At 38.5% G+C, this 19,118-nt stretch overlaps 1 protein-coding gene across 5 annotated transcripts in view; it reads left to right on the top strand.

Annotated features, from left to right (window-relative positions):
* FHL2 (four and a half LIM domains 2) overlaps positions 1 to 19,118 on the top strand; it is a 111,335-nt gene that overhangs the window by 28,631 nt on the left and 63,586 nt on the right. Inside the window, exon 1 of one of the 5 annotated variants that reach the window (XM_072621760.1) lies at positions 15,809 to 15,974. The exons of 1 other annotated variant lie outside the window; for it this stretch is intronic. The gene's annotated coding sequence lies outside the window, so the exon portion shown is untranslated. Of the gene's footprint in view, positions 1 to 15,808; positions 15,975 to 16,076; positions 16,657 to 19,118 lie in introns of those variants that run through there. 3 more of the 5 variants (XM_072621758.1, XM_072621757.1, XM_072621761.1) reach the window with 3 other exon arrangements.

Here is a 19,118-nt window from a genome sequence, read left to right as displayed (position 1 = left end):
CTAACTACTAACTCTACTAACAACAGAATGAGAGTGACCCTTCTCCTAGTTTACAAGTAATTATTTCATCTTTGCACACATGCAAACCTGTCTTATTTAGTTAGCCTTTAGTAACAGGACTGAGTATATGAATCAGTTCCTCCATAAATTTCTTATTCTTTGTGGTTTTTAAACATATGCATGAAATTAATGACAGTTTACTCAATGGATTTATCATTTTCTTTGTTTTTGTGCAGTTTCCTTTTGATCTCTGGATTTTTTCCTTTCCGGACTAATTACTATTCCTTGGTCTGCTTATCTTTGCCTTCGTTTGTATATGGGTCTATCTGTCATTGTTAGTCTTTAGAAAACTCTCTGTAGGTGTTTTACTTCAAAAGTGATGAAAAGGAAGCAATTGATTCAGGTTCTAAAAAACCTGAAAAAACAAAATTATGAGATGAGAAAAATTAATAAAATTATATGTCAGTAACTTCTTCACCTTTAGTCTCATAGAAGTGAGGGGATATAGGTGTTTAACATTAAATATATTCCCAAACTATTTTGATATATTAGTTTTGTTGAAGTGTTTTTCTTCTTATCTTTTTAGTTTTTAGCTATGAGAGATTGCCATTTAGAAGGGACACATTGGGAAATGTAGATGATGTAAAAACAAAATATCAATGAAATGTATTTTTTAAGTATAGATAATAAGTCAGACCTATTGAAAAGTACTTATTAAGCATCTATTATGTGCTAGGCACTAGGTATATGACTATGAAAGGCATTTAGATGGAATTTAGCCAGATTTGTTTCCTCACAATATTATCTAGTTTATGCCTAGAAGATCTAGACTCAATAGTCCTAGTTTGCTAGTAAAATTCCCTATAACAATAATTCATCTAGACTAAAGTGATTATATCAGTCTTTGGTAAGTTTCCTGCTGAGGCTGGGAATTCAGATAAGCAGGGATCTTTATTCACAATCATTCTTAACGCTTACAAATGAAACTTGTGTCTAAAAAAGACATTCTGTCTTTTAAGAGTTTTTCTTTCATTTTTAAATATTTCACCAGATCTATGATCTCAACAATGGGGATAAGCCCTGTGCCAGAGCAAATTGTATCCTCTTCCCTACCTTCTCATCCTGTATAACTCTTGCCTACGTGGTTCTCCCATAAACCCTCTAATAGGAGGGAGAAGAGGTATCTGTCCAGTGTCCTAGGTTCTTGTCCCAGTTCTAAGAAAGATGAGATTGTCCATCTGTTATCTCCCCCTCCCCACCACCACCACTTGACTGGCTCATTCCCTTTTCATACATATCTTTAACGGTATTTCTTAAGCTGCTTTGTCCATGTGATTCATCATTGATAATGTGCTGTATCCTATTTATGGACATCATGTGTCTTTCCATTGCCCTTCAGGCCAAATTTTTAAATGGAGTTTAAAAATTCAAATTAGAGTAAGCTATTTTGAGGTAGCTTTAGACCAAGGGTTCTTAATCTGGACTTCACAGATAACACCCCCAAAGCGTCTCTGGATAATTTTCAGGAGATTAGTAAACTTGGATGAGAAAAAAATTATCATCTTTATTTCAATACAATTGGCTTCCTTTGTAATGCTATGTATTTTATTTAATGCTCTTCAAAACATTATTCTGAGAAGGGATCCATAAGCCTCATCAGACTGCCAAAGGAGTCCATGATTCAAAAGAAAATATGACTTAGAATCCATGATTTAAATTATCAAAAGACAAATCTCACCATTCAAAGGCAAACTGATAAACCTGGGATAGGACTCATCAGGGATGGATTGTTACAAAAGAGGCATGAAGAGGATGCTTCCAGATCCCTGACACTAACACTGCTGGTCAGATTGAGGACAGTGATTTGGGATCACCAGGATCTTCTGGCCAACCTGGCTCTTTTATTAAATGTGTGAATACATTCTAAGTACCCTATTCATGGTCCAATGAGATAATAAGTTGCTTCTGGCTTTCCTGACTGGGGAAAACGTGGAGATAGATTAATTATTATTATTGTATTATATTATTATTTCTTGCCTCTATCACTTTCTCCAACAAAATCCACCATGATACCAGAGGAGAATGTGGGATGGGGATTAGACAGACTACGATTTGATTGGTAAATAGAATTCCTGGGTGAGAAAATTCCATGTGCCAATACAGGTTGACAATATCCCTGCAACTTACAGTCTTAGAGAGCTGCCTATAAGAGGGAAAAATATTATTAGGGCAATGATGTGGATGGCACTGTTTGTCCTCAAACAAAGCTTGATAGACTCCAGACTGAGCATTCATTGAACTCACGAAACTCCCATGTACAGGTAGATTAACCCACAATTGGGTGAGAAAAATCTCTTCTAATTTACATGACTACAGAAAGGATCAACGATTTCCTCAGTATGGGGAACTGCCTACATTCATACACAGTCCCCATATTCATATACAAGATACTAATAAGAAGGGTTAAATAAAATGTGTTGTATGTATGCAAATATGAAATAGGCTTGTAAACCAAGTTAGTTCTAGAAGATCTAAAGAATAGTTACTTCTGAAGACTGATATACAGCAGCTCTAAACTGGGCTATAATCAATAAACAAACAGGAAGACAATCCAGTGAAAGACTGTTGCCTTGAGGTCTAAAGGAATGCAACAGTATTCATTTTTGGAATGGAATATAGTGAATCTGTGCTTAGTTTTTCACACTGGGTAGACTACTGCTACAGACACTTGACACTCACTAGCTGTGTGACCTTGGGCAAGTCACTTAATCCCAATTGCCTCATCTTGGGTCATCTCCAGTCATCTTGATGAATATCTGGTCACTGGATTCAGATGGCTCTGGAGGAGAAGTGAGACTGGTGACCTACACAGCCCTCCTTCACTCAAAAAACAAAGTCAAGTGCAAGTCATGTCATTATTTCTCTGATGGCATGGTCTTCTTTGGCAACGAAGGATGAACACACCACTATCACCACCCCCACCAGAGAATGAAGACTCAAAAGTCACATCAATTCAAATTAAAACTTAGGATCTTAGATTTAGACATGGAAAGAATATTAGAAATCTTTTAGTCTAACCCCTGAGATTTACGCTGTTGCAGTGAAGTTGTCTTGATATTTTCAGGGAGACAAGAAAAGACATCTCTGGCATCTTCTCTGCTGCTTTCTCTCACCTTTCTCCAATGAAGATTTTGATTTCTGCCAGAAGAAGAAGCAGGAGGTTGGGGCAGAGACTAGCCTCTTTGCTCTCTTCAGGGAGAGGGTATTCAGCAGATTAGTAAACTTGGATGAGAAAAAAATTATCATCTTTATTTCAATATAATTGGCTTCCTTTGTAATGCTATGTATTTTATTTAATGCTCTTCAAAACATTATTTTGAGAAGGGGTCCATAAGCCTCATCAGACTGCTAAAGAAGTCCATGATTCAAAAGAAAATATGACTTAGAATCCATCTCTTAGAATCGTATCTCTCTGTACCTTTAAATATTATAAGTTTAGGATATTTAATTTTTAGGTTCAGGCTAAAATCTTAATTGCTCTTTCTTAATGGGGAAGGAGTCTCCTAAGCTATATATTCAAGACTTCCCCTTCCCAGGAAATGCCAGTTACACAGTGAATACACATAACAAATAAATAAATCTATTTATCTAAAATATAAATCAGAGAAAGTATGCATGGGAGAGTATATACCAGATAATGTAGATTGAAAGTGTTCTCTCAATGAGAGTGAGATATATCAGCTCAATCAAGAGAGAGCTCCAGATCTTACCTAAAGGAGAAATTCTCTCAAATCTCTAGTGTAACATACTGGAGATAGGGACAGGATAGACATTGCCAGTCTTTCTCTCCTTGTGATGGAAAGTCCTTCTACTAATGCTGCTCACCAATTTTTTGGTAACTTACCATCTTAAAGAGTTAACCTTGTTCCACTGAGAGGCAACGTAGTGTAGCAGATAGTAGTGCTGACCTTGAAGCCAGGAAGACTTGAGCTTCAAAGTTCTCCCTGTTTTGCTTAGTTTTGTGACCCAGAGTCAGTCATTTAAACTCTCATAAAAAAAAAGCATAAATTTATGACATTCCACTTAAAGAATGAATATTGGCATCCTTCAGACCTCAAGGCAACTGAACTTCATTGGATTTTCTTCTTGTTTATTGATTATGACCCATTTGATATCTGTTGGATATTGTCTCAGTCCCAAGCCAAAGAAAGTTGGAGCTTAACCTGTGTGGCCTCAGAGACAAGACAATCATGTTTCTAAGAACTCCTAGATGTTTCATTACTTTGACCTGTAAGGGTTGATTATCAGACACTTCAATTATGGACAATATTACCTGCAAGTTTCAAGATTCACCACCATACAGCTTCACTGGGAGCAAATTTTTATTAAAAAAGATTGGATTTTGTACCAAAAAAAAAGTCTAAGATTGTGAAAAGAAAACTTCCCAAATTCAACCCAAGTCATTTCCTTCTATTCAATTCTGGACTCAGCTCATTGGGTGGGACAGGCATTGCAGATATATCAGTTCAGTGGAGCACAGGTTGGGAGCTAGAGTGAACTCAAGAAACATTCTAGTCTAATCCCTTCATTGAATAGAAAAGGAAATAGACATTAGGTGACTTAGTCACTTAGTCAACATCAGTGTTATGTGTGGATCCAGGGCTTCTAGACTCCACCAGTACTTTATCCACTAAGCCACTCTACCTCCAATTGGACTGGCTATCCAACTTCATATGGTAGTCTGCACAATGATCATTTTCCATTCATTTAGTTTTTACTGTGTGGTTTATTAAGCTGATCTCTTTGAGTAATCATGGGTCTTATAAGAAGTAATGTAATTATTTTTCTTTAACTAAAACTGTGATTTCTTCAGTGAAAGTAATTCTCAGTCAGAGACCCCTATCAATCAGTGGAGATCAACACTTTAGAACTTATAATATTAGAGAGTTATCTAAGACACTGGAAGGTTAAATAACTTGTCCAAGATCACGTGTCCAACACCTGTATCAGACCTAATTCCCCCATCTTACAGATGAAGAAACTGAAACCTGGTGAAGTCAAATGACTTGCCCGTGGCCATCTAGCTATATAGTATCAGAAGCAGGGTTTGAACTCCAGGTCTTCCTGACTCTGAGTCCTAATAATCTTCTGGGGCTTCAGGAAGTCGAAATAATATATTTAATTCACAAAAAGATCAGCTGGAAGATTCGCTTATAGGGATACCTCTCTTCTGTTTGGCCCTGTATAGGGTGACATCTGTAGTAGTGGTGAATACCTTTGAACATCATATCTAGATAGACAGGCAGATAGATATATAGACAAGATAGATAGACAGACAGATAGATAGATAGATAGATAGATAGATAGATAGATAGATAGATAGATAGATATAAATACTTATACACACATACTATTTATGTATATGTATTTTGTTCAGTTATTTTTTCAGTCATGTCCAACTTCACGACCCCATTTGGGATTTTCTTGGCAAAGATACTAGAGTAATTTGCCATTTCCTTCTCCAGTTCATTTTACAGATGAGGAAACTGAGGCAAACAGGGTTAAGTGGCTCAACCAGGATCACACACCTAGTAAGTGTCTGAAGTCAGATTTGAACTCAGGTCTTCCTGACTCCAGAGCCAGCACTCTATTTACTATACTACCTAGCTGCCGTGTGTGTGTGTGTGTGTGTGTGTGTGTGTGTGTGTGTGTGTGTGTGTGTGTGTGTGTGTGTGTATGATAGCTGATAGGTAGATAGATAGAGGGCAACTAGGTAGCACAGTGGATAGAGCACCAGGCCTGGAGCCAGAAAGACTCATCTTCCTGAGTTCAAATCTAGTCTCAGAAACTTACTAGTTGGGTGACCCTGGGCAAGTCACTTAACCCTCTTTGCCTCTGTCTCCTCATCTGTAAAAAAAACTGGAGAAGGAAATAGCAAACCGCTCCATCATCTTTGCCAAGAAAACCCCAGGGTAGGAGGTGACTAAAAAATGACTGAACCACAAAAGATAGAATGATAGCTCTTTCTTTAGGGCTATCTCTGTGGTTGAATTTATTGAGATATCTTGTATGATCTTAACATACGCATGAGGCTCCTTGATCAAATACTCTTTTAAGTTGTTATTCTACATACTCAAATGCTTCTTAAAACTAATAATAGCTAACATTTATATAGTTGATACATAATAATATTATATAAAATTATATAAATTGTAACTGTAAATTATATAAAATATAATTACTTATAGGAAAATATATTTAATATATTGTATAATGTATAATATAATATACTATATACATATGTTAAATTATAATAATATATTCTATAAACATAATAATAAATAATAATAGCTAATGTTTATATATATAATGGTTATATAAATATTTGTTACTTGATATATATTGTTAAGTACTTTACATGTATTATTTCATCTGATCCTCACAACAGTCTTGTGATGTAGGTGCTATTATCATTCCCATTATACAGAAGGGAAAAATGAGGACGGAAGTCATTAAGCAATTTGCCCATTGTCATGCAGCTAGTAAATAGGCAGGATTTTGACTCAGATCTTCCTGTCTCTGATTCCAATAGTCTATCCTCTACACCACCCTAGCTCTCTTTATCAAAAACCAGTAAACATAGCAGAATCTTGTATCTCTCACACTTTTCAAGCTCCCAGCAACAGAATGTGTTTAACCCAGCTAAGTACAGAAAGGTTTGTAACTGGCAGATTAGCAACGGAGTGATGAATTCTTTGATCACAGATTGTTTTTAAATGTTAAGCCTATATGTTATTAAAACTAATAGCAAGGAATCATGTTTTGTTGAAAGTCATTTTCCTCTCTTCTCCTCTCCACTCTCCTCCCCTCTCCTCCCCTCTAAACTGTGATTGTCCCCCAATGTTCTATTCTAGAAATTTTCTGTCACTACAGTTACCTCCTTAGAGGTTTAAATATCATCTCTATCCTGACGATTTACCAGTCTGTGTATTCAGTCCCAGTCTCTTCAGTCCCACATCATTAACTGATAATTGGCCATTTCAAATTGAATGTCCTAGAAACATCTTAAATTCAATATGTCCCAAACTGAATTCATTATATCTCCTCCCAAATCTACCCGTCTTCCAAATTAACCTATTTCTGTTGAGAAAACTATCTTTCTTCCAGTCTCCCAGGTTCATAATCTTGACATTATCCTCACCTCCTTATCCTTGCTCAATCCCAAATATTGTCAGTTGTCATATTTTGCTGATTCTACTTTCAAGATATCTCTTGAATCCAACCCCTTATTTCAGCTCCCACAACTGCCACCTTAGTTCGGAACTTTGGCTATTGCCTAGATTATTGCAACAGTCTTCTAATTTGATATTTGTATCTCTCCCCTCTCTAGTTCATCTCGATCAATGTTGCCAGAGTGATTTTCCTTAAGTACATAGGGAATTTAAATATGACCATGTCACTCCCCTATTCAATAGACTCCAGGGGCTTCCTATTACCTCAAGGATAAAATATAAATCCCTCTGGTTAGCTCTTAAAGCCTTTTACAGCCTGGCTGTAACCTGTACATTACTCCCCTTCCTACACTCTACAATCTAGAAATATTGGCTTTCTCTGTGTTGCATCCATGCTGTGTTCCACATCCCATCTCAATGCCTTTGTCTCTTAGTTTTCTGCCTCCTTTTCTTCATGACCTTGGGGCCAGTGACTTCATCACTCTTCTGAAAAATCAATTAGACTAGTTCACCTGGAAGGCTGCTTCCATCTCTAAAATTCAGGGAATTTCTAAGTCACCTTTGTTAGTTCAATAACATCTGCATCAGATGACATTTGAAGGTATATTCAGCTCATAATTACACATGATAATAGGAACGTGATTCACAACTGAAAACAGTAGCAGCTTCAGCAGCTGTGATCTGAGTCGTTGGGGGAAGGGGAGAAAGTGGAAAGGTTTGTTGTTATTTTGTTTTTTAGAAAGTTTGTTTTTAGCAGCAGGAGCAGATGGATGCTTCTTTGAAATTCTGTTTTGATTGGACTAATATAATACCACCTTAACATTTGTATGTTGGGTGTTTTTTCTTTTTACTTTTCAAAGTATTTTCACATCTGTTGTCTCATTTAATTCTCAAACACTACAAGGCAGGTAGGGTGGGTGGTTTTATTCTTTTTTTATAACTGAGGAGACTGAGGTGCAAAGGGGTTGTGCCTTAAAGTTACATAGCAAAGCAATGTGATACAATGAAAAGACCATCAACTTTAGAGCTATGAAGACCATAGTTCAAGCCCAAACTCTACCAACTATGTCTTACTGTATAATTTTGGTCAAGTAAGTTTGCCTTTTAGCTTGTTCATCTACATATTGAGATGAACTAGTTGTAACCATATATACGTATATAAGTATGCTGCACATATATGTACATTTGTATGCATATCCTACATATTTATGCATGTCCATACACACATATGTACGTGTCCTAGAAAACAAATAATGAAATATACTTCTCACCTCTCAGAAGATGCTAAATAGTGAGATAGTCACTATGTCAATTGTTTTTTCTTAACCCTTTACTACAATAAAGAGCTCAATTCCTAGTGGGAAAGATTAGAGTATATCCAGAGATAATCTCCATTTATAGACAAGGTTGGCAAAGCACTTACTTTACATACATTATCTCTTTTGATCTTCATAAAAATTCTCTAAAAGAGGTATTATTTTTATCTCCATTTTACAGTTGAGGAAACTGAGACAAAAAGAAATTAAGTCACTTGCCTAGAGTCACACAGCTAGTACATGTGTGAAACAACATTCAAGCTCAGGACTTTCTGACTCCAGGTCCAATGTTCTATCAAATGTGTCACCTGGCTGCCTATGGTATAAAAACTGAAGAAATAATAAAACTTTTTTTAAAAAAATAAGGGGGATAAACTTTAACATCCTATGGGTCTAAATTAGTGACCTAACATGGACTAAAACTTTGACTCTTGGTCCCATATAGTTTCTGTTTGTTTGTTATGTTTTTGACCATATCATGATGCCTCTCTGTCAAAATAAGCCTGTAATCCTGGAACAAAAAAGAGAAATTAGTCCCTAAGACCAGTCACAGAAGAAGAAACCAAGCTAGGATTATAAATTTTACAGCAGTTGTCGTCAAGATAAACAAGACACTGGTGGATAACTGAAAGTTATGCACTTTGAAATAAACATTCTTAGAAATACCTGATCCTGGGTGAAACTCTCCAGTTTCAGTAAAGCAATGGAGTGATTGTTAGAGACCATATGTGAAAGCCATTCAGGCATGTTAAGAAAGCAAACACTGTTGAATCGGAATAAGATTTCATCAAGTTTATACCAATCCTAGGAATTTACTCTGCCCTCCCACCCCCTGACTCCATCCCACCCAATGTAACTTTTTAAATTGACTTCAGAATAGATGGTGACAGGAAAAAGAATTCTTTCAATATTGTCTCCACTCAATAGTAAAACAATTTCTATGTCAATATGAATGAACAAATTACAGAAAATGGGAGCTGAAATTTGAGACCCAGTAAAGCATAGAAACAAGAAAGTTTTTAAAAACTCGTTTTTTTCCCTTTGACCTCACATGCAGTTTATCAGCTAGTATTTAGTAAGCCTTTACTGTGTGTCAGGTACTCACTATGCTAAGTGCTAGAGATACAAAGAAAGACAAAAGACAGTGCCTCCTCTCAATATTAGGAAGACAAAATATCTTTAAAAAATTCCACCAACATGTAATGATAACCAAGTGCCATGTGAGCCCTATTGGACTGAAATGTTGGGTTTGCAAGATTCCATACAATTGGTCATTATCCCCAAATAGCAGCTTTCTTTTAATGGCCTATCAAGACTGGAATTGAAACTTGTATTAAGGGCAACCAAGTAAGACTGGCATTATTTTGACAATATGACGGCAAACTCTTTAGGACCATATAGTTATTTGTGGATTTGGCCAGAACACTGGTATGTTTTGAGACTTTAAACATTGACAATTTGTATTCATGTAAACCTTTTTTTCTTTTTTCCTCAGAGAAAGAAATTGGATATGGAAAGTTTGCATCTAAAAGAGAAAGCAAATTTTTCTTCTTCTAACTAGAAGAGAAGAGGACAGGGAATTTTGGCCTTTTGTTTATTTATTTGCAAATATCAAGGCTGGTTTCATGGTGGGCTGAGCATTTCCTCTGAGCAAACAGAGACAGAGCTGCAAACTATGCTTGTTTCAATACAAAGAAAATAACAGGAGCAAACGCTGTGAAAAATGGTTAACCCAAGCAAAGTCGACTCACATTTCCTGGGTGGCAAGACCTGTGAATCACACATTGCCATGTGGCATTGCACTCAGCTACCAGGCACTCACACAAACAACCACAGAGTCATTTTAGAATATAAAGGATGAAGTTTTTCTATACCCTAATTTTTCTTCTAAAAATAAGGGATTTTTTTTTTCACTCTCCTCAACCTGTATTATTCTGGGATTTAAATTCCCTAATAATATAGCGCTATGGTGATAGAGGAGTCTGAGTGATCTGCATTCTGATATGGTACAGTAGAAACAGTACTGGTTCTTCCCTTAGAAAACCTGAGTTCACACCTTACCTCTAAAGCTTGCTACCTGTGTGAACTTAGGCAAATCATCTAACCTCTCTGGGACTCAGTTTACTCATCTGTAAAATGAGAGGATTGAACTAGATTGCCTCCTAAAGTCTCTTCAGATCTAAATCTGTTTCCAGTTCCCTTCTGCTTACCACAGTCATGACAATCATATATGCCCAGGGAGAAGTTAGAAATAGTAAGCATCAGCAAAGATACCACTAGATTATAAATTCCTTGAGGGCAAGAACTATATCTTGTTTATTTTTGTACCTCCCCAAGCACAGTGTGTTACACCTAAGCATCAGTTGTATAGAAAGTTAATGTAGAAAGAATCCATGCCATATATACAAACAGTGAAAATAAGAGTTAAGCCATAGTTTAGAGAAAGATTCCCTTTAATCTTGGCCATTGATGCCAAAGGTATTCACATAGACCACACTCAGCCCTACTGCTACCCTGAGAAACTTGGAGTTCTTTTCCATTCCTTACCCCATCCCCCACCCCCTGCCACAAGTTTCTGACATTCTCTCTTAGGACCCCTTCTCCCCAGATACATTCGTCGTGCTGAGTAGTACTCACAACGTGGGAGAATTTTAGTGTTGAGTCTCTATAGAGGACCCTTCACCCAATTCCTCTGGGACCTAAATAATATCCTAAGACCAGAGCAGATACAAGAATATTCCTAGATTAGATCCTTTCCCTGTTCCTTCCTATCCTAGTCCACTCATTTGTTCCGCTTATTTCTCCCCTACTTTTTTCTCCTCCTTCTTGTTCTTTTACTCCCATTAACCTTTCTAGGTACAACAATAACACTCAGAGAATTAGATGAGTGATTTGTGCTGGTTCTCTTCTGGTCCATAAATGACACATTTAGAGATCAAGACTATAATAGATACTGAGGAAAAAATAGAGGAAGAAGATTATCTTTAAACAATTTCTTTCATTTTTCCTTTCTTGCTTTGTTTTTTTCTGTCTTCCTTCTTCCCTCCCTCTTTCTTTCTTTCTTTTCTTTCTTCATTCCTCCTTCTTTCCTTCCTTTCTCTTTATTTTTTCTTTCTTTCTCTCTTCCTTTTCTTTGCCCCTGAGGAGCTTACAATCTACTCAGAGGATACTACAAGGTGGGGGAAACACTAGGGATAATCAGGTGGGACTTCATGTAGAAGATGGTACTTGAGCTAAGTCTTAAAGGAAAGAGGCAGAGGTAAAGAGAAATTGAAATCTGAGCACAGAGGACAGCTAAAGTAGGACCATGGCGATAAGAGATGGAGAGCCATCTATGAGCAACAGGGAGGAGGCCAGTTTTGTTCAACTATCTGGTGTGAAGAGAAGCAATGTCTATTAAGCTAGAAAGATAGGTTGGGATCAGATTGTGAAAGGATTTAAATACCCAAAAGAGAAGTACATGTTTGATCATAGAAGGAATAGAGAGCCCATCTTTCTAACATCAGTGTTCTCCTGGTAATGTTATATGATTGCAAGTCTTAACATGCAACAATCTCCAAGAATAAAAGTTGTGATGCAAAGAGCAAGGGAGAGATGGGTGGTACACACAAGTAAATGTCAGTGTGTTTTCAATGATGACATATTCACAGTCGGGGCAGCTGGGTGGTGCAGTGGATAAAGTACCAGTGCAGGAATCAGGGGGGACCTGAGTTCAAATCTCACCTCAGACACTTGACACTCACTAGCTGTGTGACCCTGGACAAGTCACTTAACCCCAATTGCCTCATTCTGGGTCATCTCCAGTCATCCTGATGAATATCTGGTCACTGGATTCAGATGGCTCTGGAGGAGAAGTGAGGCTGGTGACCTGCACAGCTCTCCCTCACTCAAAACAAAGTCAAATGCAAGTCATGTCGTCATTTCTCTGATGGCATGGTCTTCTTCAGCAACGAAGGATGAACGCACATAATATTCACAATCAGTAACATAAGACATGTCATTCCAGAAAAGTCTAATAGGAATAGAAGATGAAGAGCCATTCATACCATGAGCCATAAGCATACTGTAGGCATAGCCCAAGTAGTGTACTGACACCAAGGCATATTAGCAGGTACAATGCTCTCACGTTACAGAGGAGCAAATAGAGGCCCAGGGAAATGAAGTGACATGTCCAGAGTCACACAGGTGCTAGGCATCAGAAGCAAGATCCTCTGTGGAATATCTTTGGCACATCGGTGGACGAGGATAAGTTTAGCACAAGCTGTGAAGGTGGAGACGGGGTTGTGATCTCCAGCAATGGAGATAATATTCATTTTAACGAGTTCACAGATTCATTGAAATATAATTTATATGCTAAAGTATAAACTTTTTTGACCTGACTTTGATGAGTCACATGAGCTCTCTGGACCTCACCTTCCTCATTTGTAAAACAGGTATAATACCAGAGATGGAAATGGCAAAACTACTCCAGTATCTTTGCTAAGAAAACCCCAGATGGGGTCATGAAGAATTGGACAGAGCTGAAATGACTGAACAATATCTATACTTCCTAGTTCAGAAGGTTCCTGTAAGCAAATTTCTTGGCAAAACTTGAGACAATACCAAAGTGTGAAGGGAGGAGAGAAAAGGAGGAAGTCATTGTGTATATATATAACTGGTATTGATGTGTATTGACTAATAACAAGATTTCACTTCTCACCGGTTTATCTGTCCCCATTCAGACTGGGAAATGTGAGATCATTTAACATCTTTCCTTTTCTCAAAGAAGGTCAGAATTCACCTGCAGGCATGCCATTGGATCATAAATCCAAAGTTGGAAAGGACTTTAGAGGTTGCCAAGGTGAACCGTCCCATTTTACAGATGAAAAACTTGAGGCCCTGGGAAACTAAATGATTTTGCAGGGCCATACAACTAGGAAGTGTCTGAAGCAGGTTTTTCTTACTATGTAAGTTCAGTACATTATACCATACTTCTATTAACTCCTTTCTAGTTATGTTCAGTCACCTGTGGGTGTAGTCACACTTGACTTAGGAGAACAGATCCATCCATCGGCTGTGAGACTACCTATTGTGCCTTTGCAAAAAAAAAAAAAAAAAGCTGTCTTCCCTTCAAGAGAATTCTTGGTGACTTATTTAATTATAGTCTTTTTAAAAAGACAGCGCATCTGACTTTTCTTTTCCCCACTAAGTTTTGTTAATAGTGGCTTCCCCTCACTTGTGGAAACTGAAAGGCTAATTGCAGTGAGGATTCAGAGTTCCTGATTCCATGGCCATATTTAGTCTATTGCCAACCCTATCCCACCCCCAGAGAATTGCCACTTCATAATGTGTCATTAGTAAATTATTGAGACCAGAGTTTGAGTCACTGTGATGTTTTGCTTCAGTAATAACCTTTCCCATTCTTTTCTCAAAGTCCTTCAATATACCCAGATTAGCATGACCTTGTACACCTGGTTTGTTCTGGATTTCTGTGTATTCACCCATTACGATTTTTAGCTGAGTGTCTGTGGGAGGCAGTAGAGTATATAGCATAGTAGAAAGAATACTGGCTCTGAGACCTGGGTTCAAAGTCCATCTCTAACATTTAACCTACTTCTGTGACCATGCTCAAGTCATGCCACCTCTCTGCCTCTCAAGTTTCTGGTCTGTACAATGGGTATAATAATCTGTTTGGTATAAAGCTCAAATGACAACCATCTTAGTCAGGATGAAAATGATACAGTAGAGAGGGCACTGACTCTGGAGTGAGAAAACCTGAGGTCCAATTTCACATCTGCTACTTACTACCTATATGGCTTTAGACATAGCCTCTCTGGGCCCAAGTTTACTCAACTGTAACATGAAAAGTGTGGATCCATTAGATGATTTATATGGTCCCCTCCAGGGCTGCTGTGTGGCCCAGTGGTTAGAGTGCCAGGCCTGAAGTCAGGAAGACTCATTTTCTTGAGTTTAAATCTGTCCTCAGACCCTTAATTGCTGTGTGACCCTGGGCAAGTCACTTAACTCTGTTTACCTCAGTTTCTTCATCTGTAAAATGAATGAGCTGGAGAAGGAAAGGGCAAACCACTCCAAGAAAAGTGCACATGGGGTCACAAAGAATCAGGCACCACTGAGCAACATGGTCTCCTTCAATTCTAGGTCTGTGATCCTACCTCATGTAGAAATGGTTATTGTGAGGAAAGTGGTTTCTAAATCCTTAAAGTGCTATACAAATAAGAATCTCCATTTTCATAGATGGTCAAGGGTTTCGGATTCTTCTACTGATGGGCTGTGTGAACTTGGGCAAGTCATTTAACCTTTTTGAGACTTGCTCAGCTGACCTGTAAAATAAAGAACTTGTTCTGGCTAATCTCTTGAGGAGGTTCCTTTGGGTGAATTCTGTGCTCAACAGAAAACAGCTGACCATGTCTTTTACAGAATTATAAAACATAAAGATGAACTTAGAGATCATCTAATCAAGTCCCCTCCTGTTGCAGATAAAGAAAATAGAGGCTCAGAGAGGTCAGTGATTTGTCTAAGCACACACAGGCAGTAAGGCAAAAAAGGGTTTTGAACTCAGTCCTCTGGCTCCAAATTCAGTGTCATCTCCCTTTGTCTATCTCCAGAGCATATATTGCAATGAACTTCACCAATCTCTGAATGGTACTATGCCAGACATATTTCATATTAAAAGCAGCCCCTGAAGGTTATCAGCTAATCTCCTTTGGCCTGGATCCACACTTCACAACTTGAACTTTCTTTCCAGTTGAAGAAGAAACAGTTGCAATTCCAGAGCTCCCTTTCACCAGCTTTCGATGCAGACTCCCTCCCACCCACTCAAACTCTTTTCCCTGGGGCTTAAGAAGATTAGACCCACTTTTTTCAAGTAATGAATCTGAACCAGTAGAGAGTATAGCCCTTTGTTATCTTCAGGATTTTCATTTATCATCTCCTATTTTGATTTGTTCCAGTGGAAAGGAAACTAAGGGCAGGTCTTTTGCCTTCTTTTCTTAGAGAAAAAAAGAGACAGCATTTTCATTTCGTTTTGATTCCCATTAGACTCTGAGTTTCTTGAGAACAGGGACTGGCTTTTTGGTTGTTTAGCACAGTACCCAGAACATCGAAGGCACTTCATAAAGGCTAATTGATTGACTTCCTGACCTACTACTTTCTTTGATTGACTGAAAGATGTGCTGAAAGGTAGTGAGAGGCAAGTAGGCAAATGCCTCACTTTCTTTCACTCTTCCTGTTTCTCGTATTCCCTCCCTTCCAAAGTCTGTCCGCTTCCCCACCTCATTTGTAAACAGAAGGTGAATGTTTAGCTGACAGAATTATCCGGGTGTGACGAGATTCCGATAACGCCTAGACTAGCTGGAGCAGCAGCTCCTACCCAGGTGAGGAGCCCCGGAATGCTGGCGTCCGCCTTACTGTAAAAACTCTCTTTCCTGTAAGTTGATACGGCTGGGTTTTTCATCAGATGTTTTCCATGACAGACATCATTGGGTTAAAAGGGAAAGAAAGAAAACATGATGAAAAGAGGTAGTTGAAAGGGGGTGGGAGATGAGAGGAGGGAGGATGGAGGAGGAGTGAGAGTCTGGCTGGAGCAGGAGCCTGACAAAGAGTGTTTGGGAGGAAAAGAAAACACGCGCGCACACACACACACACACACTCTCACACACACACACTCACATACACACACTCACATACACACACTCACATACACACTCTCACATACACACTCACACACTCACGCGCGCACACACACTACAGACCAGAGAAAGTGTCGAATGCCAGCTGCATTGAGCCTTAAAGAGTGAGTCTCCGATGCTTTTGTCTCCTTATATGGTAAAATGATACGGCGGGGGTTTCGCTAGGCTGTGAAGGCAGGCAGCTCGCATCCACACGCCCCTGGCCGCCCAGCCGAAATCCGCTCCCCTCGCGCGGGGCTCCGCAGGCCATTGTGCTCCCTGCCGGGCTAGGCTGCCCTGGGCGGTGACTCCCCATCCCTGGTCCAGCGAGCCCGTCTGACGCGGCAGCCTCCCTGCCTCCGCCGCCGGCTGCCCCGGCCCGGCTTCGGTCGGATTCCAGATCTCCGAGAGAGAAACGAAAGGTTGGAGGTATGGCTGGAGGTGTGTTGCTTGCATAACAAAGGAAGGTTGGGATTTTGGAGGGGATCCCCGGGTCAACCCTCTCCTCTGCCTCAGCTTACCAAAAGGGTGGTAAGGAAGGGCAGGAGGAAGGGTTCCTTGGGTGGACAGATCCATCTGGATCCCTCCTAGGGGAGAGGAAAGGACTGCATCATGGATTTAGTGAACATTTGAACAAAACTCTGCTTTGTGAGGTACTGATGGTCTTAATGCCTTGGGGTCTGGCTTAGGAGAGTCCCTCTTATATCCCTGTGCACATTGAAAGCTTCGAAACTCAACAAAAGAGTGGCTTCTTTTTGTGCTCCAAGGAAAACCGAGGAGGATATCCAGGTCCATCTGCTTTTGTATGGCAGGAGCATTTTCTTGTAAACTGGGAGAAAAAAAGACTGGTTAAAATAAAAAAAGTTCTCACTTTCTAGTGGGGAAAGGAATAGAATCTTTCTTTGTTCTCAATTCAATTTTAAAAAACCAATTCTCAAGCTGTATTCTATTAATATCTATCTTTGATTACCCTGTGATCATTGGAAGAAAGGAAAATGAAAATCACTGACTTGCGTGCTTTTTCCTGATTTTGCTTAATAACACAATAAGTCTAGTTTGTTTGAATTTATTCCTTACTGTGATAATATAAAGCACCTGTATTTTTGTTTAGGTGTCCACTTGGACCACTTATTTGGAAGTAATTATAATTTGGGATTATGTTAAAATGACAATATGTAGAGATCCATGTCCCAGACCCAGCTGCTAAAGTCTTAATTCATTTCAATGTGTTGGTGCCAATGGTGAAACAGGAAAGGGTTGAGTGTAACATCAATAAAAGAGATGTGGGAAAGAGGTCGTTGTAAGTAAGATAGTTATTTGTCTAGGGTAGTGTTAGACCTAAGAGGCAAAAGAATAAATTAAATTGGTTTTTTCCCCTGTGAGACTACCTGTTAAATTCTCAATCCTCTTCTTTCCTTGAGTCTACCTTGTCTTTTCATCTGTAAATTCCTAGCAAGCTGTTACTGTCCTTTGGAATCCCATTCTAGAATTTAGACCAGAGTGTAATCCTTTGTAGGTTAGTTGTCCCATTTTTTCTTCCTTCTCTGCATGTCTACCTCATGTTGGAAGCTGGGGACCAAAGTCGGTCCATTTGACTCTTCTTGCCTGGGTCATCTAGCCATAAGAAGCTATGTATATGTTTTCTTTTCCACTTAATAAACTGCAAATTCATTGTCTCTAAGACTACATCTTACTCATGTTTGTACACATCACAGCTCCTAATATAGGCCTTCATACATAGTAGCCATTCAATAATTATTTGTTTAATAAAATTTTTCCAGTAAAATGCCCCTCTGTAGTGTTATCAAATAGATGCCTCTTCAATGATTTATAATATAAAAGACAGAAGTAAACTTAAAACAAAAACTCCTTATTTTTTTATTATCAATACCATTTGGAAAATATATTTTATAAGCATAAGATAAAAAAATTTTGAATAATCCAATTTGAATAAACTAGTTGAATTGATGAGTATGTAGTACAATAGAACACAAACTCCTTAATATCAGGGAATTTTTTTAGATTTTTCTTCTTTTATCCTGAGGGCCTTGCTCATAACTGGTACTTAATATATGTTGAATTTTTTTAAAGCTATATACATACAACTCTATACCTTTTTTGTGCCATGCAGTCACCAAAGAGTATGTCCAGAATTTTGGAAAGGGCAATAACAACAATTCTCTGGCCCTTAGCCCACCCTTCTAACGTTCAGTGTCCTTACATAGTTGCTAGTTTTATGCCTCAAAACTTATCTTTTTCATTAGTGTAAATTAGCCTTAACTTGCCTGGAAAAACAGATTGTCAGGTGGAATTTGACTACCAAGAGAGGGGTCCCTTGATAGACCTAATTAGTAACATTTCCAAGAAGTTTATAGACAACAATGACTTGTAGGCCTGTAGAGAATGGAGCACATAAGACCTGGTGGCAATGCAAACAGAAATGGATTGAAAGAAGCAATTAAATAGCAGTCATCTCCATCTTCACTCAAATCATTTAAATAAATGAGCGGTGTTGCCACAGAGAAGGATAGAAATAACGATAGTCCTGGGAGAAGAGAGAGAAAAATTTTGATGGGCTGAAACAGTGAGAAAGAGAAGCTCAATTAACAGCATTCATGTAGGAGGTGATCAAGATTAAGGGAAAGAATTTATAGCTAATAGGATACAGAATAACGATGTTATGCTAAAGAAGGAGGCTTGTGTTAGAGAGTTAGAACAACATGAGGATAGGAAACCAAAGAGGAACTTGGGGGGAAGAAAGTTTAGTCTTCCTTCTCCTGATAACCCACAATCCATATAGGCAGAAACATTCATTCAACAATTATTTCTTAAGCTACTGCTGTATACTGCCTTCAGCTAGGTGTCACAGTAGATAGGGTGCCAGGCCTGAAGTCAAGAAGACA

Source organism: Notamacropus eugenii, chromosome 6 (genome assembly GCF_028372415.1).
Source record: "Notamacropus eugenii isolate mMacEug1 chromosome 6, mMacEug1.pri_v2, whole genome shotgun sequence".
Taxonomy (NCBI): Eukaryota; Metazoa; Chordata; class Mammalia; order Diprotodontia; family Macropodidae; genus Notamacropus; species Notamacropus eugenii.
This window is presented reverse-complemented; position numbering and strand designations above follow the sequence as displayed.